Below are 27729 nucleotides of genomic sequence, written 5' to 3'. Positions count from 1 at the left end.
AGCCTCGGAATATCCTTATACTAATACTCATTTACCTAAGCTTCGTATCTGAAAGTGATGAATTAAATACTTCCTGGTCATGTGCAAATGTAATGGTCTTAAACAATTTCTTTTTCATTGTGATGCAATAGACATAACAAAAGTTATCATCTTAAGCCTTTTTAAGTGTGCAGTTCAGTGGCATTAAAAACATTCACGATCTTTCTGCCACCATCACTGCCATCCATCCTCCAGAGTTTTCCATCTTCCCAAACTGAATCGTCATACACATTAAACAATGCTCTGTGTTCTCCCCCACCCCAGCCCTTGGGAGCCACCGTTCTTCCATCATTATGAATTTGCCTATCCTTGGTTCCTCACCTAAGTGGCATCATACAGTACTTGCCCTTTTGTGTCTGGCTTAGCATAATACTTTCCAGTTGAACCAAAACTTTGAACTAGTGAAATCTCTAAGTTGAATAAGCTATCGTGTAAAGTAATTCTCATGTATTTCCAGTTTCTTGCATTTTCCTTTTCAAAGGTCTCCTTTGACTCCTTTGCTTCCCTTTTGAACAGACTGAGTTCTATGAAGTCAGACAGACTCTCACTGGGTGTGTGTTTACTCTGCCAATGGAAGTAGCAGGCAGATAGCCACTTGGTGGGGATAGTGCAGAAGTTTGAATGGGATGAGCTTTAACTCTCTCATTCTATTCTAGAAACCTTGTGACTTTTCACAGATGCTCTTGTTTGTTCATTCACTTATTCACCAGGGGAATTTGTCTGCATTTACTGAGTACCTACTGTATGTAAATGATGGATATTGACGCAACTGATGATGTTGACTTGGCTCCCAACCTCTGCAGTGAATCCCAGAACTTAGGCACTGCCCTGACAGATTCAGTGCTGCTCCCAGTTAGCTGGCACTGGTGAGCAGACCCAGGGAGGACTGCCAGTCGCCTACCTGCCTGAGTGGAGACTTTGACTTTTTTTTTTCTGAAAAGCATTATTTATTGGAAAGAAATATTAAAGGAAGTCTCCTTAATCCAGCAAGGACAAATACAGTTCCCCTATCCCCCAAAATATATCTCCCATCTGCTCACAAGTTCTCCCCCTGTCCCAATCTCTTGGGATTCCCTGAATTTGTCAATCTGAGGCCAGGGCCTCCATCTGCAATGGAGTCAGTTCCCAGAAGGCCCAGAGCAACACGAAATAGTGCTACCCTATACTTTCTTATCAAGAGATGATGGCCAGAAAAACAACAAATTGGGGTTCCTTACTTGTGCTACTCTACATATCAGCCAGGATAACACAACAGGCTCAAATGCCAATCTGGGCACTGAGAATTCCTACTGAAAACTGATAATACTTAGAAAATAATCTACAGGGATCCCTGGGTGGTGCAGCGGTTTGGCGCCTGCCTTTGGCCCAGGGCGCGATCCTGGAGACCCGGGATCGAATCCCACGTCAGGCTCCCGGTGCATGGAGCCTGCTTCTCCCTCTGCCTGTGTCTCTGCCTCATTCTCTCTCTCTCTCTGTGACTGTCACAAATAAATAAAAATTTAAAAAAAAAAAAAAAAAGAAAATAATCTACAAAGTGCAAGGACTTCTGGCATTTGAATAAGAGTGCACAAATGATTCCTCTGCCACTGATCAACACTTTGATCTTGGGCAAGTCACTTAATCTTTCTGAACCTCAGTTTTCATCAGTAAAATGGAGATAATAAATACCCACACCATAGAACTTTAGTAGGAATAAAATGAGTTCATGCATAAAAAGTGACTTACGTGAGGCTTGGCACATAGAAGCCATTAAAATGCTAGGACCTTGCTCAGAGTTTTTTCCTTGAAGGCATCTATCTTCACAACACACACGCAGTTCTGCGGTAGGCTGGCCCTTTATCTACAAGCACCAGAATAAAGTGGGGGCATCTCCTGGGCTTCTTTGGGAATGCTGGTTAGGGGTAGGGAGAGTCTGCTTCCGAAAGGACATCATGTTGGTTTGAAGGAACTGCCACTTTACCCATCAGCATAATAAATCTCGAAAGTATAAAAAGAAGTGAAATCTAAAGAAGCCACATTCTCCCAGGAATGGGAATAAGATGTAAGGATCTCTGGCTGGAGTACGGCACCGCACAAATCGGGATCTGTGAGTCCCAGGACCAGGGACTCCAGGAGCCACCTGCACACTGGTGGGTAGCTGAGGGGCCTGCTGATCCACGGAGGGACTCTTCTATCTCCAGGAAGCAGGGTGGAGTTTGGAAACTCACAGAGAGCAACTGTTGTCTGGGCAGAATGTACCCAGGAAAGCCAGTGGAAGGGAGGCAGGCTGTTCCAGTAAAGGTAAGGGAGTGGCTCTGAGTGGTCTGTGGGGATGTGCCCACACATGGGATTGTCAGGACCAAAGTTTATGGGTAGTTCACACATGCAGCAGGCAGAGCTGCAAATACTGACAGGCTTTCTGAGGATGGCAGGATGTTTGTCTTAAACATCCAAAAATGGATATTATTTCACTAATTACAAGCGATGCCTTCAAGACCATGCCTGGAATAGGTCCGGATTTTTGTAAGCAAGCACGAATGGGGAGTTAATTCTAGTTCCTGATTTTAGTTGCTCTAAGTGAGGCTTAAGTTGCATTTTAAACACATGCACAATCGCTAATTCTTTTTTCTTTTGTTTTGTTTTCTTGAATAATTGGATTTTCTCCATTGGTTCCTAAATATTTTTATCTTCCACTTTTTAAATTATTTTTTTCTAACAGTTTAATGGTCAAGTTCTTGTTTCTGAACTGTTTTTGTGTATTAGAACATTTGCACACACATCCCCCCCATCCCAACAGCTACTGTGGGGAAGGTGAATTAATTCATTATTCTCAATTATTTAATGCCATGATCTATTAACTCAGGCCCTCTGAGGAGCAGATTTTTAAATGGCACAAAACTTGAAAGGATTTTCTTAGGGAAAATGTCTTAAGAGAAGATTGGGAGGGAGCTGGGAAAGGCTGGGAGAGTCTCCAGACTGAGATGCTAGTCTGATCCTAGCAGATGGGGAGGGGAGGCAGGAGGTTAGGCCAAATTGTCCAAGATGCTGTGCTGTGGAAGCAAGGCTTGGTTGGCAAGGGTGTTGGGGAACCCTGGAACCAAAGGTGGCCTTCTGGGGAACCCCCCTTTCTGCCAGGAAGGAGCCGACCTTAGTATCTCTGCCCCGGGCAGTCACTGACTGGGAGCAGCCTGTGACAGAGTTCAGAGGCAGCATTTGGGGTCTACGGTAGATTACATTTTCTGTAATTAGAAGGTTTTTTAAAAAAATATTTTATTTATTTATTCATGAGAGACACACACACAGAGAGAGAGAGGCAGAGACACAGGTAGAGAGAGAAGCAAGCTCCATGCAGGGAGCCCGACGTGGGACTCGATCCTGGGACTCCAGGATCAGGCCCAGAGCCGAAGACAGATGCTTAACTGCTGAGCCACACAGGCGTCCCATGTACTGGAGAACTTTTGTTGTGGGGGGCTGTCCTCTGCATGGAGGATACTCAGCAGCATCCCTGGACCCTACCCATTAGATACCAGTAGCACCTTCCTAAGTCCTGGCAATCAAAGTATCTACAAATATTGTCAAATGTCCTTCAGGGGTCAAAGTCACTTCTAGTGAAGAAATACGAGAGTAGGGAAATTTAAATGAATTTTGTAAGATTTCTCAGGACTATTCTAAAGCCAGAGGGAAGCGTAAAATATAAATGTTTTAAATTATATGTAATGATTATTAAGAAAAATAACTCTTCTAGGGAATTCAAAGTGAGCACGACTACCCTGTTACAGTGGCACCACTGCCTGGACATTACTATCTATTCCAAGTGAAGTTTCTTGTCCTTAGATGGGCTTATAGTCAAAAATGTCTTACCCTAAATATAAAGACACAGAAATAAAGTCTAAAAAATTAAATAGGGGTCCCTATTTAATTTAGTTTAATGTGTCACACTGTAAAGCAAGCAAGCATAAGCCACCCTGGCTTATTTTGGAGATGGAAAAAAACATCTCACTTGCAATAGGGTATGTCCATTACAATGACAGGATACAGTGACTTCACATTTAATTCACCAGTAACACACACGTCAGGAATAGAAATAAAATTCAGGAACGAGGCAGATGAGATCCCAGAATCAAGCATCTCAGACTTGGTTTTTGACCAATCATCATAGAGCCTTTGGCCTGCAGGATTCTGCAGGGCCACAGGCTGATGCCTGATGTGTGCTTTTCAGCCTGGAGGGGAGGGCGGATCCCCACATTCACCTGAGGTGACTGGTGCTTGTGGCTGCTCCACTGAGCAGGTCCCAGCCCAGCTGCCTCTCACCTGCACCACTACCCCTCCACCCCCCAATCCTGCACCACTACCCCTCCACCTCCCAATCCATTTCCCACACAGCAGCCAGAGCGGCTTATTTGAAACAAAGTCAGACCCTCCTCCCCTTTTACTTAAAAGCTCCCAAGCCTTCCCATTTCCTCCCATTCAAGACAGAATTGTTACTGCGACCTAGAAGGCCCACATCCTTGCTACCCAGAGCCTGGTCTGGAGCCCAGCGGCGGCCAGGACGTCACCTGGGAGTGTGTGAGAAGAGCCTCTCTGGGCCTGCCCCCCACTTACTGAGTCAGGGTCAGCACTTTCACAATGTCCTTGGAGGCTTTGTACAAACAGGGAACTTGGAGAAGCTCACCCCTCATGCTCTGACCTGCACTTCCTTCTCTCCCCTTCTCCCCTTCCCTCTTCCGTAGCTATTTTGGGGCTGTTGGAGACATTGAAGCTGCCAACCATGATCCAGCCTCAGGCTTCCTCTCTTCCACTCTCTCACTTCCTTCAGGTAGCTGCCCTAACGTTCCCTCACTCAGAAGGCTTTCCTGATGGCTGTAGCCAAGGCCCCTCTGAGCTCCCAACCCTGTTCTCCCCAGGTCACTCCCCCACCCATGGAAACGGCCTTATTTTAAATCAGGGCACTCATCTCCACCTGCCATGTTATATTCTTATTGTCTGACTCTAGGTCCATGAGAGCAGGGACTTTTTTTTTAAAGATTTTATTTATTTATTCATGAGAGACACACACAGAGAGGCAGAGACCTAGGCAGAGGGAGAAGCAGGCTCCATGCAGGGAGCCCAATGTGGGACTCGATCCCAGGACCCCGGGATCACGCCCTGAGCCAAAGGCAGATGCTCAACCACTGAGCCACCAGGTGCTTTGAGAGCAGGGACTTTGCGTGTATTTTGCTCACTCTAGATCCCCAGACCCTGGAGCAGTGCTTGCCACACGCTAGGTAGTTAATAAATAATCGTCGACAGAACAAGTAACTGAATCATGCAATCTCATGGGACAGAACCCCTGAAGAGGGAGAAGGCTCCAGAAGAACACAGAGCCTGGGCTGCTTCTGATCACCTCACACGAGCCTGGCTGCTTTGTCAGATGTCGTGTGACGCACTCTTCAAACTGGCCAGAAACGAACTGGGACCAAAGGCAAGTATCTGGCTGTGGGGTAGATTTTCTGCTCAGTTGAGGATAAGCCAGATCAAGCAGACGATACGGGGAACAAAGCACGGAGCTGCCGCTCCCCTTCTGGCACACGGCAGGATCAGGCTGTGCATTTCATCTAGACGATGTGTTTTTGGAAAGAGAAACGGCCAAAGTTTCCAAAATGTACGTGATTTTTTTTTTTTTCCCAGAGAAAGATTAATCTTTACTTCTTCTAAAAAGCAACCTGTTTATACATTTGCTGGAGGATTTGTCTGGAAAAAAATTAAAATAGGAGAACTTGATTTGACACATCTGGAGCAGATGGGCATGTTTTGTTTGGCTTCCTGTAGATGTTTAAATTGGGGTTAAGATGGGGAAGATGGTAAAACTGTCTGAAGACTCAGGTGCCTGGGAAAAGACTAGTGTGGAATGTGGAAAAAAAAAAAAGGAGCAGAATAAAATGTAGCAGGCTGCATGGTGAAAAATCTTTCCCTTTCTTACCCTGTCAAAGCGATGTTTTAAATGTTAGTGGGAAGAAAAGAAACAACGGCACGGGGACAAGATTATGAGTGTCTAGGGCTGAAGAACACTTCACATCTAAGAATATTTTGCTCGGATCTACTCTTGGGTCTTAAGGCTACGATAATAGAGCCCCGAGAATCACTAGAGAGAAAACCTCCCAGCCACTCGGTATTCACCTTAACCTCTTAATTTCAATGAGAACTCTGCACAGGAGGCATGGGTGGGTTGAGGATAGTCAGCCACAAGGGGAAGTTGCAAGTGGGGTCGAGTCCCAGCAGCTGTGAAAGTTTGGGAGCTACATGGAATATAACTGTATGGAGACAGGGGAGTGTAGGAACCAGCAAGGTGCTCTCGGATCCCATGCGGATCTCCAGTCACTGGAGCACAAAGGCATTATCTAGTGACCCTTGTCATGGTCTTTATTCAGGTTTCCTGTTTGGGATTGATTTTCTTTTTCTTCCCCTCCCTGCCACCCTCTCACCCCCTGGCTTTTTTTTTTTTTTTTTTCCCCAGCCATCTAAACAAATCACAGGCATTTGGTGTTCAACCGTAAGGAATATTTGAAAAAAAGAAAACAAAGACACGAATCCTCTCAGTTCTGGAGGAACAATGCTTAATTTTTCCCTCCCAGAGTTATCAGGAATGGGCACTGTTTTGTAGACGGGAGATCCCCTTTGGATAGAAACCGTGGATTACCTGTCACATAATAGAAAAACCGCCAATGGAAACGAGTTTCCTAGCCAACAAATCCAACATCATTCTGTTAGTAACTTTGAAAAACATCAGTCTTTAAAGGTTTGTTTGTTTTCTCATTTCAGGTTCCCAACCTGCCACGAACTACTTAAGAAAACAATGTTCTCATAATTACCGATTTTTAGGAATAAACTGTAATGATTAAGAATTCCGAATCAATTGACATTGCATCTCAAGAGGCTGCTTTTTAAAAATGTATTTTTTAAAATGCACCACCTGATTCTTAAATCTCTCAAACCTTGCTTTAATTAAGCTCCAATCAAACAAAAGCAAGAGTTCTCTGCAGTTGTGCAGGAATATTTTTGCAGTCTATGTACTCAACCTCCATGTTAAAATCTGCTTTCCACTTTTTAAAAAAAAATATTAAATGATTTTTCTGGTCACAGCAGGTAAGAACAAATAAGTCCTGGTGGTTTACAAATAAATTAAGCGGTACCTTTATGTCTTTCTTTGGAAGACATGCTGGCATTTTTGTTCTTTTCTGATTGTTTTTGTGCCAGAAAAAATAACTGCAAGTATTCCAAAAGTTAGGAGGGGTTGGGAATCTCATCGCATTTTTAAATTGCTTCCAAACACTTTAAATGATGAGCTTTTGGACTAGAAAAGACAGAAAGAAAAACAAACCTAAATCTGCCCCACAACCACAAAGCACATATGCAACTCATAGCAAAGGATGTGTGCATGAATATATGAGGGTGGAATTTGGCCACAACCAGGCTGATAACATGCTTAATCAAATGGTTCATCATTCTGCCTCTATACATTTTCTCTTCAGACTTTGGCAAATTTATGGAGAAACGAACACAAATTCAGCCAACTAATTCTGGACTCTATCAACAGGTCCATTATTTTGTCAATCAAAATGCAACTCTTCAGCCCTCTGAACTTTAAAAAATAGTCCTTTCAATTGGAAGTGTGCTTATCAACCTTTTCTTCCACCAAATAATTTGATAAAACTCCCAATAGGTGTTTCTAGTTTGGACGAAGGAAACTGATTTACTTTATTGGGAAACACGAATATTTTGGTACAGATCTCTAAGATAACAGTTACCCTGTGAGCCACAGTCTAAAAGATATACTGACATTTTGATCAATTATGCATGACCCCCTGGGACACAGAGGCAGGGTGAATTATAGGCTAGTTTATGAGGTAGGAGTCTGTCTTCAGTAAATGCTCATCACTCCTTCTCTGAGCTGCATGCCTCCAGGAACCCATATCCCTGCACCCCTCTCCATGTCTACTACAATCTTCTAAACTAAGTGTGCTCTGAGTCATCACCTTGCACCGACCTCAAATGGAAAGGTACCTGTCTGTGTATCATTCCCATAGGTTCCTACTTTCTGATACTGGCCAACGTGACAGATCCTACCAAAGATGTTACTGGCTAGTATTCAGTCGATTGATCCCCATTCCAGGAAGAACTGAAGTTTAACTTTAGAAGCTTGAAAACTCAGTGCTCTAACCTGCTGAATGAAGGGATGAAGTTTCTTATTGATGTTGACTCATCAAGGTGGGCTGATAGGGAAGAAAAAAACAAAAACAGAAAAATCCCAGCCTACTTTATAATAATGGGGGGGGGGAGCCCTCTAAATAAGGTCATTGCCTGTATTGCTTTTGTGCCCAGTTAATTTTCTAGAAGGAGGCCATGCTTTGTGCATGAAACCTGTTCTGAAAATGCATGCTGGGCATGGTCTCACACTCCTAGAGCTTAGGTTGGTTGCAGAAAGTTCCTCTGACCCCAGGAACATAAAAGTAGGCTAGAACACACATAAAGAGAATTACACTGACCAATTACCTAACCCAAAGTGGCCCTCAGTCCTTAGGAGCAGACCTAGTGATGAGTCCACCCAAAGGCCCATAGTATAGGAGATGTGTCTGTAAAAACATCTGAGCTGTCGACACACGAGTGGTGTGAAGATTCATAAGACTCATCCTCGCCAGTGTGAAATTCCAGCAAATCAAGGACCATTTGTCCACATTTTAACAAAAGAATGAGAGACTTGCAATATGTTTTCTAGGAGATTTTATGTGGGTAGAAAAGGAGTGTTTTCTCCTAAAAAGAATTTACCCCACTTTGGGGATTTGCATAGTATTTAGTATTCAGTATCCAGTCACTTCTCTCTGCATCTGCCCCTCATCTGTGAATCTCCCTGTTATTGGGCCATATCCCAAGTCTTCATACTTTCATTTCTTAAATTGTGCTTAAATAATTTATTGTTAATTGTGTTTGAAAATGCTTGACGAAGCTACTCCGAAGTAGACAGGGTTTGATACAAAACTTAAATCTCTTCTTTCTCCTCTGCTCTACTTTTCTGACTTTCAGGAAGAATATTTCAGCCTATGGTAAATATATTCATGCAATTTCTGACAACTTTTCTGATTTAGGAAGACCTAGAGCTGAGGCAGGGCTGAAAAGAAAAATTAAAAAAGTGAGGAGAGGTAGAAAGGGAAAAGGTTTAAGTAAAAGGGGCAAAGAAGCTCCAGAACACATTTGACCTATTTTATATTTCTATAACTGGTCTTATCCTCAAATACAAAGACCTGTAATTAGCTTTAATTGAGGAGCCCAGAAGGGAGGTGAAAGGAAAATCAAACCATAAGTGGTGATGAGAGCCTAGAATATCTTTGACGAGAAACTAGGAAAAAAAAAGAGAGAAAACAGATTTGTAGCATTTGTAGTTTGATTCCTAATATTTGCCAATTTCTGTGGTGTAAACATTCCCAACATGACCAATTGTCAGCTGCCAAAGGGATGTCCCTGAACATGTTTTAGGAAGAGACACGTACAATTGGTGGGTGCAAGCCAGCTCTAGCTAACTGCCAAAGACCAGAGTTAAGTGGGATCTTCATGTGGTGATTGGTAAACCCAAAGAAACAGTCAAGGGCATTTCAAGGTAACATAAAAACTTTACTCTATCACACTGATTAAAATACGTTTTCAAATAATATCTGCCTTTTGAAGATGAAATTTTGTATTTCTCTACCTTTGCCTCACGAGTGTTCATGTGACTCGGTTTCATCATCAGGTATGGTTATGTCCCAATTTTAAATAGCTTATTTAGGGCCATCTGGGTGGCTCAGTGGTTGAGCATCTGCCGTTGGCTCAGGGTGTGGTCCCCCATAGGGGATGGAGTCCCATATCAGGCTCCTCAAGGGGAGCCTGATTCTCCCTCTGTATATGTCTCTGCCTCTTTCTCTGTGTCTCTCATGAATAAATAAAATCTTATTTATTTTTTATTTCATTTTACATAAGTGAAAAAAGTCCCTGTGATATAAAACTGAAGAGTGACAATTTAAACATGTAAACTGATGAAACCATAGTGATGGTGCTTGTATTGCCTGTAATTCATGATTCCATAGCTTCTCTGCTCAGAGCCTAGATGGCCCTTCTGACAGCTCAGACAATTATTATAATTTATTTTTATTTCTGACCCTTCATGACTCCATACTGCATGCTACCAACAGATGAATCTAACAAAATATATTATGACTTTAAATATGCTGGGCATGCAAAGCAGATCAGATTCATCACATAATTATGAATTTTGTGTTTAAATGAATATTCATAAAATATTTACATATTGTTGTATGTGGGTACACATGTATGAAAAACAAACATTATATTTCTTTACAAGCTTTAAGTGCTAATAATTTATGAGAGGTAAAGGAACAAGCACTTGATTTATATCTATTAGGATATAAATTACATCCTAATTTTTGAGTTCATGTGCCACTGAAGCCATTGTCACTGTATTGCTCCTGTGCAAAAGACACATTTTGCTGTTAAGAATTTCATTAAAGGGGCACCTAGGAGGCTCAGTTGGTAGAGCATCTGCCTTCTGCTCAGGTCATGAAACTAGGGTCCTGGGATCAAGCCATGTATCAGGCTCCCTGCTCAGTGGGGAGTCTGCTTCTCCCTCTCCCTCTGCTCTCCTGCTTGTGCTCTCTGTCAAATAAATAAAATTTAAAAAAAAAAAACAAACCTTCATTATGAGTAAGAGAGATAAGAGGTCCTTGACAAATATTTGTTTTTTGCTTCTCTGCTTAAATTCATAAATCGATGAATTACTTGATGCCTTGATAGATTTCCTTCTTTTGCTTCCCATTGGCATGACAGACTGTGTATAGCATTATGAACCCATCAGGTGAACTCTTTTGCTTTTCCTACTAAAGCTCCACTTCAAAAAATTAGAATGGTTTTACCTAGAGAAAGCCTCTTCCTTCCCAGGTGACCTAGTCACAGAAATTTCAGCAATGGAGTCATTATGCCCATCAGGTTCTGACTCTGGGAGGCACAAGGCAGTTGCTATGCCATCATTACTCCATGTGGACCTGGAAGCTCTATGCTATAGTGAGATACAATGTGAGACCACAAGCAGGTCAAAAGCACAGCGTTTAGGAAAACACCCACCAATAGGCAACACTGGCAGGATGTAATGGAAAGCATTCATATCCTTCAGGTGTTCACAAACTATTAAGAAATGGTATCTGGAGCCTTGATCTATAGTTGCTAGAATTTAGAACTATTTCATTACCTCTAGCACTGGTCAGCTGATGTAGACACATGACTTTACCTTCCTTTACTTTATTTCAACACAGTCTTTTAAATTCTTTTGAGAATTAATATATTTATAAGAAGATACCAAATGAGTATTTGACAAGATATTTAAAAGACATTAGTGTCTATTACACCGTGTAAATAATGAGCATATTTAATAAATATATGGGAGAGGAAGGAAGAAGGGAAAGAGGGAGGGAGAAATAAATTAATATGTGGATTTTTTCTAAGTTTCTCAAATAAATTGGATAGTGAATATGATTCTTAGAACTAAGTCAGTCTATTATGGATTTATAATTTCATCATACCCATAGTTTAGACCTGCCCTTTAGTTTAATGCCACCAGGTTTTGAGGGATAAGGCTGTATCTTACCCCTCCTTGGCATGAGCACTTTAGGGCCCTGTACGGAGATGGTCAAATCACAGACCTCAAAAAGACTCGATGGGTGGATGATTGATCCCTAATTACACAAACTAAAACCCAAGGCAGAAAGCATGGAGAAATTGTAGAAGGAAATGCCCCAAGAAACCTTGTGATAGTGTTGAGGATTGGCCTCTAAGGGACTACCCCATATGAAGTTTTGTTTACTAAAAACATTTTTAACAATCCCCTGCACCATGACTGAATTTAAACACACATACACACACACATACACACATGCATACGGAAAAAGGGTACAGGTGATCAGCATGTTGAAAATTGAATATATCTTTAATACTCAGAATCTGAGCAAATGAAATAAAGCAAATGAATAAATAAAACAGCATAAATCATCACTACCTACACAGTGTTCATGGATATCATTGGAAAATAAATCCATTTACTAGCACTGATAATAGCTGCTGAATTTTTAGTAAGTGTATTAGTTATTTACTGGTATTTAACGAATTACCACAAACACAGCCACTTAAAATAATATACATTAACATTCCCACAATTTCTATGATTTAGGAGTCTGAATACAATTTAACCGGGCCCTTTGCTTAGGGTCTTACAAGGCTACAATCAAGGTGTTGGCTTGGACTACAGTCTCATTGGAGGCTCAACTGAGGAAAGACCTGCTTCCAAGCTCATACTTTTGGCAAAATTCACTTTTTTGTTGGCTCTCAGCTGGAGGTTGCCCTCTCTTCCTGAGGTCACCCACAGTTCCTATTCATGTAGGATTCCCCAAAGTGGCCACAGTTCCTGGTCATGTAGGATTCCCCAACATTTCCTCAAAGCCAGCAAGCAAAGCGGGACATGCACTATAATCTTATGTAACAATTATACAATCACAACACACAGTCACATACACTTGGTCAACCTTGTTGCATTCTATTGACAAGAAACAAGTCAAAAGTCCTGCTTCCATTCAGTCAGAGGGAATCACATGAGAGAGTGAACACCAGGAGTCAGGGATCACAGAGACCACTTTCAGAGTCCAACACAGTGAGCAATGATCTTGAACAGTCCCCCCAAAATTCCTCAAATATATGTTCATATATAAAAACATATGTTTTTCTATGAAATTGTTGCATACAGAAAAGTGTGACACAATGAATGGATGAACATCCTCCCCGTTTTAGGAGATTAGGAAAAAATGCCTAGAACTAAAATTATCTGAATTATCATCCAAACAGAACCCCAAATATAAAGTGTCACAATATATGTCCCTTGCGTAATCCTGTGTAGGGATTCAGGGCATTCTTGACTCCTTATGGTCACGCATGCCATGAAAGTATGTATCGGCCTTCATGAAGAACAAGAAGTTTGGACTAATTTATTTCTACATTCAAAGGGACTATTGTTTTTATTCTAAATCATGTTTGATATTCCAAGTTCCTCTGAGAAAAGATCAGTCCCTTTGCATTTGGTGAATGGTAGCTCATTTTGAAAGGAACACCTATTTTAACCTGTAGGAAAAAGTTACTTGTACCAATTGCTTTATCTCCAGGGGAATTACGGGTGCACTTCTTCAGAGAGGAGTTCTTGGAGTCATACTCACTCCACATTACCTTTTCCAATGGAATCACAAAATGTGGTTTACAAACTACTGTCTGGGGTATCTCTTTTACATCTCAGTGCATATTATTGGGAAGACTGTCTTTTCAAGAATTGCTATTCTGTCCCTAATTTGGGGCTAAAATCTCATGCTTTGATAGTCTTCAGATCTATGGATATACAACTTTCTTTCTTTCTTTCTTTCTTTCTTTCTTTCTTTCTTTCTTTCTTTCTTCTTTCTTTCTTTTTTTTGATATACAACTTTCTTAACAGTAAGATCTTATGGAGCTACAACACTTATTTTTGTACCTCTTAGCACTGACGCTTAATGATTCTTTTACAAATTTTATCTACTCAGGCTGACAGTCCTTTCTGTTCTAACAGTGTTCTTCTTCAATGCTTCTCTCCCAAACTATATCCACAGATGGTTTGGGAAAAGAAAAAGTCAGGAGAGATCACGATGAGTTTAGTCCTTTCAACAAATTGAGACTACCCTGTTAGCTATTGCATTAACTCTTCTTGGATCTTATTAAGGGGCACTACGAGAGCAAAAAATGGAACAACAGGGTCAAAGAAGTAATTTCATTTCCAAAAGGCAAGCATTCCCTCCTGCCTCACTGGTCAAATTAATCCTTTTGTTTGTTAGTTTCATATTTCATGAAGGTTTTAAACTCAAAATCCAAGGATCCTTTTCTACTCCTACCCAGCAGCGCACACCATAGCTGTCGTGAAACTATCATTACACTTTGTTCAGATTTTCCAACTAAAAGGTCATAGACTTATACAGATATTAATGTTTCCTTTGCACTGAGACAGTTTAAATGTACCTTACTTTTTATTTTAAAAGATCACTGGAGTTGCTAAGTGTAGCTTTGATAAATATCACACAGATTAGTCAATGTTCCAGGGCAATTCCAGATAATAGAGGAGAAAAATCAGTCATTGTCACACGGTAGTACACACATTATATTTTTTGACAATCTATCAGCAAAAAGGGTCTGTTCCTTTGACCATCCAGTTCTTTTATTCTGTTTCCCCTAATCTTTTTTCTTTGCAAATCTGGGCAGCCTTCAAGGCCTGTCAATATGCCACTTTCTCCATGAAGTCTTTCTAAATCCCGTCATTCAGACTCCTTCCTTTTTCCAGGATCTTACAACATTATTTTGGAACCACTATTTCAACACTCATTTTGTTCTCATTCATAATATACTTAGTTTTTTATGTCTTTTCCAACCGAATTGTAAGTGCAGTGACAACAGCATTTAGCTTACATTCTCTGTTTACCAAAGTGCATTGCAAATTCTAGACCCTCATTCTCCAAACTAGAAACATCTCTCAGGTGTTTTTGTCATGGAATGCTGTGCAGTGTCTTGACAACTGGTCTGAGTGTTATAGCAACTATGAATGTCAGAGATAATAAGGTTTTCTTCTCTTTGCTTACTGGGGAGCTGGATTTACTTTTAGGCTTTCCTCCAGATTTTTATGGCAACATTTCTGTGTGCTTATCTTACCTCTGGCTTAAATGTTTTCTTTCTTTGTAATTTTAATTCCCCTTCCTTCAGGCTAATTCAATTAGTTATGTTAGCTTTTTATATTTATGTATTTATTGACTCTTTTAGATCAACTATGCCATGACATAGAATATTTCAGAATAAACAAACAGATACCCAATAAATGATTATTGATTAAATGATTATTGAATTTAATTTTTTATGGCATTTATCAAAGTCTTCTTGTACAGGAGTTACTTTGTGGCTGTGTGAATTCAGAAAAATGGTAATTAATAAAAGATGTCAGTCTTTGAGAATAAAAAAAAATCTTTATTACCCATATGAATCTTTTTTTTCCATGATCGTCCATTATTATTAGAATTACTGGAAGAACAGGCAGGAGAGCCTTGGCTTTAGATTCCATTGTCCTATGTGTAAAATGAGGAGGTGTGGCAAAAAGTCTCTAAATTCTCCTCTGCTTCCAAGTTAGGGGATTTTCAAAGGCCCTTGGCTCTCTACTGCTCTCTGCCTATGTTGACACAGCCCCAGAACATTAGTGAGGAGGTTTGAAAGTTGAAATAAATCTTTCAGGCCCTTAGTTTTCTGTGTTGGTTTAGATTTCTAGACTGATGACGAATTAAGAAAGAGCTGCTTGGAGAATTTGACAGTGTGAAAATTTATACACAGCCCACCCAGGATAATTTCAGGATTTTTCTGAAGCTCCACAGTCGTGTGAGTGTGTGTATGGGGAATTATATGAGAAAAAAAAAGTTAATCTCTACTCAGCTAATAGAACATAAAAATAGCTCAATGATTTCAGGGGTATTTTCACCTTTAATGGTTAGAGATTTAATTTGAAAGCCTTAGTAAGATTTTTGAGGAGAAAAACAAAATAAGAGACAGATGGAGAAAAAAAAATGATAAAAAGTCAGGGTTAGACAATGGGATCAGGATATGGGGCTCACAGGGTGAGGATGAAATTTTACCATGACTTCTATGTTCTCCCAGCACCCCAAACTTTCCTAACCTAAGCAGCCACATGTCCTCAGAATGCCAGACAGGAAGGCAGCATTCCACTCTGTTTTGTATGGAGGCTGGGAAGTACTTGCCATCTATTTACCAGCTGTGCAACTCTGAGTAATTTCAAATCTACTCATATTATTGTCTGTAACATGAAAATAGTAATGGTATATATAGTATAGGGATATTAGAAGCATTAAATGAGATGATGTATTTACAACACATGGTGTCTGTCATTTATTCATCTAACACATATTTACTAAACATCTACTGTGTACCAAGCACTAGTCTATACAGTAAGAATATATTCGTGAACAAAAGAGATAAAGATTCCTTCCCAGTGAAGCTTCTTTTGTAAGTAGCTGATTAACAGAATTAATTGACAAGTGGTCTGGGGGAGAGAGTATCATGTGCAAGCTTGATTCTTTATTATGGGACTAGATGAAGAGAACATGTTGGAGAAAATCTGTTGGGAATGACAAGGACCCCTTAGCTTGGCAAACTGTCTCATGTTTTAGCATCTGCAGCATTCGGCCAGTATTATTTGGATGAACGTGTTCGTGCATTTCAACTTTTTGTGTGTGTGTGATTTGAAGAAAAACAATGCATAAACAAAATAAAACAAATTATGACAATAGGAAAGTCTCTTCATTAAGAACGTCTAATCCACAACGAACATGTTCCCCCCCCCCCTTTTACAACGTTGATCTATGAAACTTAAAGTAATATACTTTGTAATGGGCTTTACAAAATCAAGGGTGCGTGGTGTATAAAATAGTTAATATCATTCACTATCATTTTCAGAGTGGATTTTTAAAAATCCACATACATTTTCAAAAGGGAACATAACTTGTAGAAGGGATATAAAATGAGGTGTCTGCAGGTGTTTATAGTTCAGTAACCGCAAATCAGCCACAAAACTTTTTATTTCTATAAAGTCAGAACTTTATAGAGAATCCTGATAATTTCTACTCTTCTGATATTTGTTTCACAACTTCAGCATTTGGATTGGTTTTTGTTTTGTTTTGTTTTATTTCTGTCTCCTTTCTCTCCAAATGCAAATAAGTCAGATTTGTAAAAGAACTATTTAATTGGAGGTTGTGTTGGAAATTCTTAGTAGGAGGCCATCCTGACTATATAAGAAACTAAGACAAACACAGGACTTAATATTGTGTATTCCCAATTTTGTGATTTTTATAAATCTTCTCATTTCCGATTATGGTTTTTAGGATTACCTCTATTTGATAGATAATACTGTATCCTAAGCCTTCCTTATGTTAGATGCTTTATGCTCACAACAATCTTTCCTATTAGTAACAATAATTATTCTCTATTATAGATAGAGAACAGTGACAAGGAAGTTCTACAACTTTGTCAAGTCGGTAAATGGCAGCACTTGACCTTGAACTCAAGATCTTTGTGGCTCCAAAGCGCGGGTTCATGGAGGACATTGTATTTAAGTTAGGTTAAGAGCAGTATGAATCTAGGGGCATGAAGCCCACTGTAGTCAAGACAGGCTTAGAAATATTGTCAGGGGAAAAATATTCTGCAAGGGAAACCTATTAAAAAAATGTAACACTCATCACAAATTATTACATGCATATATTCATACTAAGACATATGTCCCAAATTAGGGGATAGAAAATAGAGAGTCTGTTTTAGCTTCTGAAATGTAAATGTCTAAGGTAATCTTTTCTGGCCCTGATGGCCCAATACTGAGGGAGTTGTAAAAGCAGATTCTTGTCCTTACTCCCTAGAGATTCCTGTTCAATAAATCTTAGAAGGGGTACAAGCATGTGTATTCTACAAACAGTCTTCAGATGAAACTGGTATATGGTCAGAGTTGAAAAGCAAGGGTTTGAGGGTATTTAATATTTTACAACAACTTCTGCCACTTCACCAATAGAGTCTTTCTAAAAGGCAAGAAAGAAAAACCTCTGTGTTGAACGAGTGGCGCTTCTATTTGCATTATTAAATAAACACACACACACAGTGATAGAAGTGTGGGGAGAAGTCTTATTTTCTGTTTTCAGCATCATTTAAAAACATCACGAAGCAATGCAATATGCCCTTTGGGAATAGAATAAGTACAACAGTGGAAAAACTGGTAAAATCTGAATAAAATCTGAAATGCAGTTGATAGTGCTCTCAATGTTAATTTTCCAGTTTTGACAAATGTACCATGCTTATGTCAATTTTTAACATTAGAAGCTGGGAATGTTAAGATGAAGGGTAGATGAGAACTCTGTACCAACTTTGGAACTTTCACATAAATCTAAGATCATTCTAAAATAAAAAGTCTTTTTTAAAAAGATTTATTTATTTATTTGAGAGAGAGTGAGAGAGGAACAGCATGTGAACATGAGCCAGGGAGGGGCAGAGAGAGAAGCAGACTCCTTGCCTCCCCAGCAGGGAGCTAGATGTGAGACTTGATCCTGGGACTCCAGGATCATGACCTGAGCCGAAGACAGATGCTTAACCAATTGAGCCACCCAGGCACCCCAAAAGTTTTTTGTTTTAAAACCATCATATCCAAGTACAAAACTCTTGAGGTGTTATTTCTATTTCCTGGGTTATGAAGTGTATCCTAAGGCAGCTAATAGTATTAAGGGCTTCTTGACCATAACCTACACCAGAAGTGGCCATGGGGAAGACAGAGAAGAGAAGAATTGAAGGTCAGGAGGGACAAAAAGATCAGGAATAAAATGGAGGGTGAGCCGAATCTGGGAGAGTCCAGTCCTCGGAAGGTGTGGGGAGCGGGGGTAACTGGGGGTAAGGGTGTTGTCACATAAAGCTTCCCTGAATCACAGAGAGTAGGCTGATCCTTGGAGAGGTCTCCCTTTGCTGTCTGTCCTGCCTTGTGCAGTAACAAAGAGTTGAATGATTTTGGCATCAAGCAAAATATCATAGGGTAGGGCCCTGGCGGGACATGGCAAATCAAGAATCTGAGGGTTGTTGAGAAAGGTCCTGACTGAAGTAGGTCCTTAATTAAAGCCAATGAGAATTCACTTCAGAAATTAAGAGGGGCTCATTTACAGTGCATCAAAAAAAGGAAGATGGGGCACAAGAGAAAAAAGAAAACCATCAGGAACAAAAGAACTGAGGACTAAGACATGCCGTCTTTGTTTTCTGGGCTGCTTGGGTTCGGAGGAGAGGCATGGAATGATTGGCACAGCCAGAGACTTTCTCCAAAGTTGCATATTTTGTCTGTGACCGTTTGTTAAGTGGTTCAAATCAACTTCCATTACTACATAGGGTTTCAAACTTATCTAGACTGTCACCTTTGGCTTTTCCAAAGGACTTCTGTCTCAGAGAGTTTTCCTTCTTCCCACCCCATACTTTTCACTCGTGAGCTTCTCTCCAGATGTAGCTTTCATACTAAAAGCATCATAGTGAGGATATCTAGGGACTTTGGCAATCCCACTTCCATCTGAACAAGTTCAGGCAGTTGAAGGTTACACACCCTGGTTTGGGGGTATGTATGACAATGGTGTCCCAGTATCACTCATTTTATCAAGTTGGGGCAGAGAAGCTCCGAGGAGTATGACACGCGTTACAACATGTTGGAGCTTAGGAACCATTTAATTACCCAGCTCAAGATTCAGCTGACAGCCAAGCCCCAGAACTTATAAAACAGATGGGAAAGAAAAAGAAATGAATGAAATAGAACTCTTGTTTCAAGCTGATTACAAGAGGTTGACGAGGAAAGGAGAGAAGTGTGAAAAAAAAAAGCCCTTACAAAAGTCCACATTAGTTGTTTGGAATGTGATTATATAAATGGAACAAGAGTAAAACCCACAAGTTTTTACATTGGACAAAAATGAAAATTTACGATTAAGAAAAGTTAAATTAGTTTACCTTCCCTAATCTGTATTTCCCTAATGTTCTGACACTCACTATTGGGTAGTCCTGCACCAAAAATAAATAAATAAATAAACAAACAAACAAATAAATAAATAAATAAATCTTTATTTATTTATTTATTTATTTATTTATTTATTTATTTATTTTTAGGGGGTTAATTATGTGCCTCTCTTTTTAACTGCAAAAACTTATGTGGTTTCTCTCATTTGGTGGTTTTAACCAGGAAGGTGAACTTGTGGTCAGAGTATCTGCATTACCCACATCTACCCATAGATGATGGGGCATTACTAAACCTGTAACCCAGAGCCAAGTATTCTCAGATCTCTTCATGATCTTGGGTAACTAATAAGCTGTTGGACTAACTTCCATTTCATTTCACACTTGCACTTGGAGACTAATATTATCTATTTGAAGTTTTCCTCTCTCAAGAGGTAGTAAAACACAGTTGTTAAGAGACTGGACTCTGGAGTCACATGGCCAGGGTTTGATTGTTAGCTCTACCACTTAATAGTTGCGTATTCTCACTTTATACCTTTTTATACTCAGTTTTCTTGTCTGTAAAATGGAGTTAATGGTTCTTATTTTGTAAGGTTGTATTAAATGAGTTCACTGATGACATATGAGTTCATGAAGTGCATGGAATTTGCCCTAGTGCATAAGTACTATGTGAGGATGAGCTATTATCCTCATTATCATTCATTGCAGGAGGGTTGATTACTTTACTTCCCCTTCCAACTTTGAAATGTTATTTCAGATTGAGAGTGGAGAAGAGATGATGGACAAAGAGACTAGTCAAATCCTCCCCTTGCCTGATGTGCAGGAATGCCCAAAGAAAACCATGCAAATGTGCATAAATGAAGGTTAAAACTTGGCTTTCTATCTTAAAATGGAGTTTCTCCAGACCTCAACACAGTCATCAGTTTGATTCTTGGGTTTCTCATTCTGTTTATATGTCTCCTATATTGGGAATTGTAAACCGGACCAGAGTTTTCAACACTTCTTGGACTATAGCTATTAAATCATTCTTTCGGATAACACATTGCATGAAATATGGTTATATCTAACACATGGTCATTTTTTTGCTTTAAACAGGGGGCCAAAATTCATTAAACTAATCTTTCTTCTAAATGATCCTAAACATTACTATTTTTTTTATACAGTGGATTTCAAACTTGCTATTGATTTTCAAATCACTTTTAGAAATAAGACAGGAGATAATGTCTTTGAGTCAATGGTTGTGTTTCAGGAGGTGGGTCTTCCACCTTTTTATATAGGTAGGGTCCTGTGTGAATTATCATCTCATAGCAAGGTGAGAGTGAAAATTAAGGGCTATCTAGTTCATTTAAGACTTTCAGATTTCATGAGACAATAAAATGATAATTAAAAATATTAAGGACTGACATCAAGTTGCCAAACTTATTTTTGAAATGAAACAAACAAAACTACCAACTACTATTACCATTCATAAAAGAACATTTTAACACTCTATATATAACATAGATAACATATTTTTGCATAAAATAGAATTATAATAATATATGTGGTATGTGTATACACACATTCTAAGAGGGATCCTGTTGAGAATTAGAATATGAGGGCACCTGGGTGACTCAGTGGTTGACTGTCTGCCTTTGGCTAGGTCATGATCCTGGAGTCCCAGGATCGAGTCCCACATCAGGCTCCCCATGGGGAGCCTGCTTCTCCCTCTGCCTATGTCTCTGCCTCTCTCTCTTTGTGTCTCTCATGAATGAAGAATCTTAGAAAAAAATTAAAAATAATTAGAATATGAGACAGAGTTAGGGGTGCTGGGTGGAGTTAGAGGGCCCTGAGCTCACTCTGTTCCCCATTTGCAACTAGATATCACTTACATCTAAGTCAATCAACCAGAAATCAATCCAAAAACTGGCAGAACAAACTCCACAACTAAATGTAGAGAAGAAGCCTCCATAGGAGAGGTTAGGAAGGTCAGAAACAGTGGTTGGAAGCTGCCTATAGGAGGGAGGGAGCTGCAGGCACAGAGAGGGGAAAGCACCAGGAAGCCCACAGAAGGAAAATGAATCCCCATAATGCCTGACCTTGAAAACCAGAAGGACCATTTCCTGAAAGTTTCTCTAACCAGTGGGACTTAGAGCCTAGAGCTTTAAAAGTCCACAGACTCAGTGCTAGACAAGCAGGAAGGGTGAGTGATAGCTGGGTCCTCACCCTTAAAGAGATAACAGTCTAAGGAGAGGCAACATAAAAGCAACTGCTTGCACATGGTGTGGAGGGGGCATGTTTATATTGATTTTGGAGAGTGTTGGGGGACTTCTCTGGGAACAAAGGACCCAAAAGCTATCATTTTCTTCCCCTGCCCCCCAGCATAAACAGAACCACCTACTGGAGGGGCACTACAGGGACCTGCTACCTGCCTAGCTACCTAACCTGCTAGCAGTGCACTCCACTTACAAGTTCTTCTGAGGACTTGCCCACTCAAAGACTGTTGACCTTTCCTTGGACTCAGCACAATTTTTGTTAACACTGCACCTGAGCCCAACATCTGCCTCTGTGTGCCATGCACCCATGACGACCCCACTTCAGGGGTTCTGGCCTAGGACTAGTGGCTCAGTGCAAATATGGCTAACACTCCACCTACCTCAGCCAGCCAATGAGTACACAGATGTCCCATGCCCCAGCAACCATACTTCACACTTAGCTGCTGTGTGCACAGACACTGTCCACCCCTGGCAACCACTGCTACCCTGCCCTGGAACCCTAGCTGCCACTGCTATACTTCAGGGGAGCTGGCCTAGCACTAGTGGCTTAGTGCACATTTTGATAATGCCATGTGCTCGTTATGCCTAGCTGCTGTCCAAATATTGCCAAGTGGCCCCAGCAGCCTTCATCGCCCTGGCAGCCACCTGGCTTTGGGGGATCCAGCCTACAAGTGGGTCAGTGCAAATTTTGCTAACACTACCATTCTGCCCCTAAGCCCTCTTGCTGCTACCTCCCCTCAGAGCTGACCTGCCTGGAACTCACTAACATCACAGAGAGCAAGCACAGCCCACAAGAGGCAAAGAGTCAGTACAGATATCTAGACTGAAAGGAAAAATGACTCAGATACAATAGCAGGACACAAGCAACACACATAGGAGGCTCCCCTGGAGTACCAGGTTCTGCTGAATGGGGATACTGCTCTGCAAGGCATTATAGGATCTCTTCTCCATAAAGCTACTACTTTCAAGAGCAAAAGATGTACCTAACTTTCCTAACACAGAGAAACAGACATAGAAAGTAGACAAAATGAGGACACAGAGAAATATGTTCTAAATGAAAGAACATAAAATCACAGCAGGCGATCTAAGCAAAAAAGAAATAAGTAATGTGCCTGATATAGAATTTAAGTAAAGTAATCATAAAGATACAGGACTTCAGAAAAGGATGGAGGATATTAATGAGACTCTTGACAAAGAGAGAAAAATAACATATCAAAGATGAAGAACACAGTAAATGAAATTAAAAATACAATAGATGGACTAAGTAGAAGGCTACATGTACAGAGGAATATAACATGACTTAGAGGACAGAGAAATGGAAAGAAATCAAGCTGAACAGGTGAGAGACATAGTAAGAATAGACTTATGGAACTCGGTGACTCCATCAATCATTTGCACTATAAGGATCCCAGAAAGAGAAGATAGAGAAGGTGGACAGAAAGTGTATTTGAAGAAATAATACCCGAAAACTTCCTGAATCTAGGGAGAGAAACAGAAATCCAGACTCAGGAGGCACAGAGATTCTCCAACAAATTCGAACCAAAGCACATAGTAATTAAAATGGCAAAAAATAAGGTCACAAGAGAAAGGAAGACAGTTACATACAAAGGAAACCCCTTACAGCTCTTGGCTGATTTTTCAAGGAAATTTTGTAGGCCAGAAGAGAGTGGTAGGATATATTCAATGTGCTAAAAGGGAAAATATCTGTAGCCAAGAATACTCTACACTGTAAGACTTATTCAAAATAGAAGGAGAGATAAAGAGTTTCCCAGAAAAACAAAAGTTAAAGAATTCATGACCACTACATTAGCTCTACAAGAAATGTTAAGGATGATTCTGTGAGTGGGAAACAAAAGCCATAAGTAAGAGTAAGAAAAATAGGAAGCACATAAAAAGAGGTAAAAAAAAAATGATACCAAATATCAAACATGAAGGGGAGATGAGTAAAGAATGAGTTCAAAAATAAGTGACCATAAGATTAATATGTAGATTGATATAAGCAAAAGATGGTATGTATAAACCAAATGGTAACCCAAATCAAAAAATAGTAAGAGATATGCAAAAAATAAAGAGGAAGGAACCAAAGCATGTCACTAAAGAAAACCAGCACACCATGAAACAGAGAAAGAGAACAAAGTATCAGAGAAAAATAACAAAAACAACCACAATGCAAATAACAAAATTGCAATAAGTACATACCAACAATAATTACTTTGAATGCAGTGAGGATCAGCGCTTTGTACAGGAATTCCCATAAATTGAGACTTTTCATTCTGTTTTATCAGAGTGCATATATGTCCTATTTCAGGAAAAGTTAAAACAGTCATTTACAAAAGAAAGTCAATCTGTATTGAAGCATTTTAATAAAAAGTTAAAACAACAACAAGAAAATAATTACTTTGAATGTAAATGGACCAAATGCTCTAATCAAAAGACATAGGGTGATGGAATGGATAAACAAACAAACAAATAGGGAAACAAACAAAAAACAAGACCCATCTATATGCTGCCTATAAAAGACTCATTTCAGATGTAAAGACAGCTGCAGATTGAAAGCAAGGGGATGGAGAAATATTTATCATGCAAATAGATGTCAAAAGAAAGCCAGAATAGTAATACTTATATCAGATAAAACAGATCTTAAAGTCTGTAAAAAGAAACAAAGAAAGACATTATATCATAATAAAGAAGACAATCCAACAAGGAGATCTAATAATTATATATGCACCCAACATGGGAGCACCCAAATACATAAAACAGTTAATAACAAACATAAGGGAAGTAATTGACAGTAATACAAAAATAGCAGGGGACTTTAACACCACACTTATATTGATGGACACATCATCCAAACAGAAAATAAACAAGGAAACAGTGGCTTTGAATGATATGCTGGACCAGATGAATTTAACAGATATACTCAGAAATTCCATCCTAAAACAGCAGAATACACATTCTTTTCAAGCACACATGAAATATTCTCTAGAAGAGATCACATTTTAGACCAGAAAACAAGCCTCAACAAATTCAAAAAGATTGAAGTCGAACCATATACTTTCTGACCACAATACTATGAAATTAGAAATCAACCAAAAGGAAAAATCTGAAAGGACCACAAATACTGGAGGTTAAATAACATGCTACTAAACAATGAAAATGTCAAACAAGAAATCAATAAGAAATCAAAAAGTATCTGGAAACAAATGCAAATGAAAACACAACAGTCCAAAACCTTTGGGATGCAGCAAAAGAGATTCTAAGAGGGAAGTCTATAGTCGTACAGGCCTAGCTCAAGAAGCTAGAAAAATCTCAAACAAACAGCCTAACTTTACACCTAAAGGAGCTAGGAAAAAGAACAACAAACAAAATCCAAAACCAGCAGAAGGAAGGAAATAAAGGTTAGAGCAGAAATAAATGATATGGAAACTAAAAAACAACAAAAGAAAGAATCTTCCCCAAAGCCAGAACAGATCATGAAACCGAGAGATGGTTCTTTGAAAAGCTCAACAGAATTAACAACCCCCTAACCAGACTCATCAAAGAGAGAGAGAGAGAGAGAGAAAGGACTCAAACAAAATTACCAGTGAAAGAGGAGAAATAACCAACATCACAGAAATACAAACAATTGTAAGAGAATATCATGAAAAATATACAGCAGCAAATTAGACAACTTAGAAGAAATGGATAAATTCCTAGAAACATATAAACTATCAAAATTGAAACAGAAAGAAATAGAAAATTTGAATAAGTCAATTACCAGTGGAGAGATTGAATCAATAATCAAAAACCACCCAACAAACAAAAATCCAGAACCAGATGGCTTCATAGGCAAATTCTGCCAAACATCTAAAGAAGAGCCAGTACCTATTCTACTCAAATTATTCCAAAAAATTGAAGGAAAACTTTCAGTTTAATTCTGTGAGGTGAGTATCAACCTGATACCAAAACCAGATAAAGACACCACAAGAAAGGAGAACTACTAGCCAATATCTATGATGAACATACATGCAAAAATCCTCAACAAAATGCTAGCAAACAGAATCCAATGATACATTTAAAGAAACTATTCACCACAATCAAGTGGGATTTATTTTTTTTTCTGGCTATTTTATTTTATTTTATTCAAGTGAGATTTATTCTGGGGATTCAAGGGTGGTTCAATATTTGCAAATCAATCAACATGATACATCACATCAATAAAAGAAAGGATAAAAACCATTATGATCATCTTAATAGATGCAGAAAAAGCATTTGACAAAGTACAATATACATTCATGATAAAAGCCCTCAACAAAGTAGGCTCAGAGGGACCACACCTTAATATACTAAAGGCTACATATGAAAAACTCACAGCAAACATCATACTCAAGGGAAAAACTGAGAGTTTTCCCTCTGAGGTCAGGATCAATCCAAGGACGTCCACTCTCACCACTTTTACTCAATATAGTACTGGAAGTCCTAGCCACAGCAATCAGACACAAAAAGAAATAAAAGACATCTGATTTTCACTTTTTGCGGATGATGTGATATTATATATGGAAAACCAACTGCTAGAACTGATAAATGAATTCAGTAAAGTCACAGAATCAACATGCAGAAATCTGTTGCATTTCTATACACTAATAATGAAGCAGCAGAAAGAGAAAGTAAGAAAACAATCTCATTTACAACTGTTCCAAAAATAATGAGATGACTAGGAATACACTTAACCAAAGAGATGAAAAACCTGTACTCTAAAACCTATAAAATATTAATGAAAGAAATTGAAGATGACACAAAGAAATGGAAAGACATTCCATGCTCATGGAACAGAAGAACAAACATTGTCAAGATGTCCATTCTAAACAAAGCAATCTACAGATTTAATGTAATCCCTATCAAAACACTGACACTGTTTTTCACAGAACTGAACAAAATATTTTATTTTATTTTTTTTATTTTTTTTTGAACAAAATATTTTAAAACTTATATAGAACCACAAAATACCCTGAATAGCCAAAGCAATTTTGAAAAACAAACAATGCATCACAATTCCAGACTTCAAGTTATGTTATAAAGCTGTAGTAATCAAAACAGTATAACATTGGCACAAAAATAGACACAGATCAATAGCACAGAATGGAAAACTCGGAGATAAACCCGATTATCTGATTATATGATCAGTTAATCTTTGACAACGTAGGAAAGAATATGTAGTGGGAAATATAGTCTCTCCAATAAATAGTGTTGCGAAAATTGGTCAGCTACATGTAAAAGAAGGAAACTAGACCATTTTCCTACACCTTACACAGAAATAAACTCAAAAGGGATTAAAGACCTAAATGTGAGACCCAAAACCGTAAAAATCCTAGAAGACAGCACAGACAGTAATGTCTCTGACATTAGGCAGTAGAAATGTTTTTCTAGATATATCTCCTAAGGCAAGAGAAATAAAAGCAAAAATAAACTATTGGGATTATATCAAAATAAAAAGCCTCTGCACAGCAAAGGAAATAATCAACAAAACTAAAAGGCAACATACTAAATAGGAGAAGATATCTGCAAATGACATATCCAGTAAAGGATTAATATCAGAGATACAACTCAACACCCCCCAAAAACAATATTCCAATTAAAAAACGGGCAGAAGATATGAACAGACATTTCTTCAAAGGAGACACACAGATGGCCAGCACACACATGAAAAGATGCTCAACATCACTTATGATCAGAGAAATGCAAATCAAAACTATAATGAGCTATCCCTCACACCTGCCAGAATAGAGAAAACTAGAAACTCAAGAAACAAATGTTGGAGAGGATATCAAGAAAA

The 27729-nt window shown here is 39.1% G+C and overlaps 1 protein-coding gene and 1 long non-coding RNA gene across 11 annotated transcripts in view; one reads left to right on the top strand and one right to left on the bottom strand.

Moving 5' to 3' along the window:
• NRG1 (neuregulin 1) overlaps positions 1-27729 on the bottom strand; it is a 1074255-nt gene that overhangs the window by 445502 nt on the left and 601024 nt on the right. The window lies entirely within an intron of this gene.
• The window catches only part of LOC140604804 (uncharacterized), a 67261-nt gene continuing 44852 nt past the window's right edge, over positions 5321-27729 (top strand). For all 4 annotated transcript variants that reach the window (XR_012007627.1, XR_012007628.1, XR_012007625.1 and 1 more), the window contains exon 1: positions 5321-5479. This is a non-coding gene — a long non-coding RNA (uncharacterized lncRNA). The remainder of the gene's footprint in view (positions 5480-27729) is intronic.

This window comes from Canis lupus, chromosome 15 (assembly GCF_048164855.1).
Source record: "Canis lupus baileyi chromosome 15, mCanLup2.hap1, whole genome shotgun sequence".
NCBI lineage: Eukaryota > Metazoa > Chordata > Mammalia > Carnivora > Canidae > Canis > Canis lupus.
This window is presented reverse-complemented; position numbering and strand designations above follow the sequence as displayed.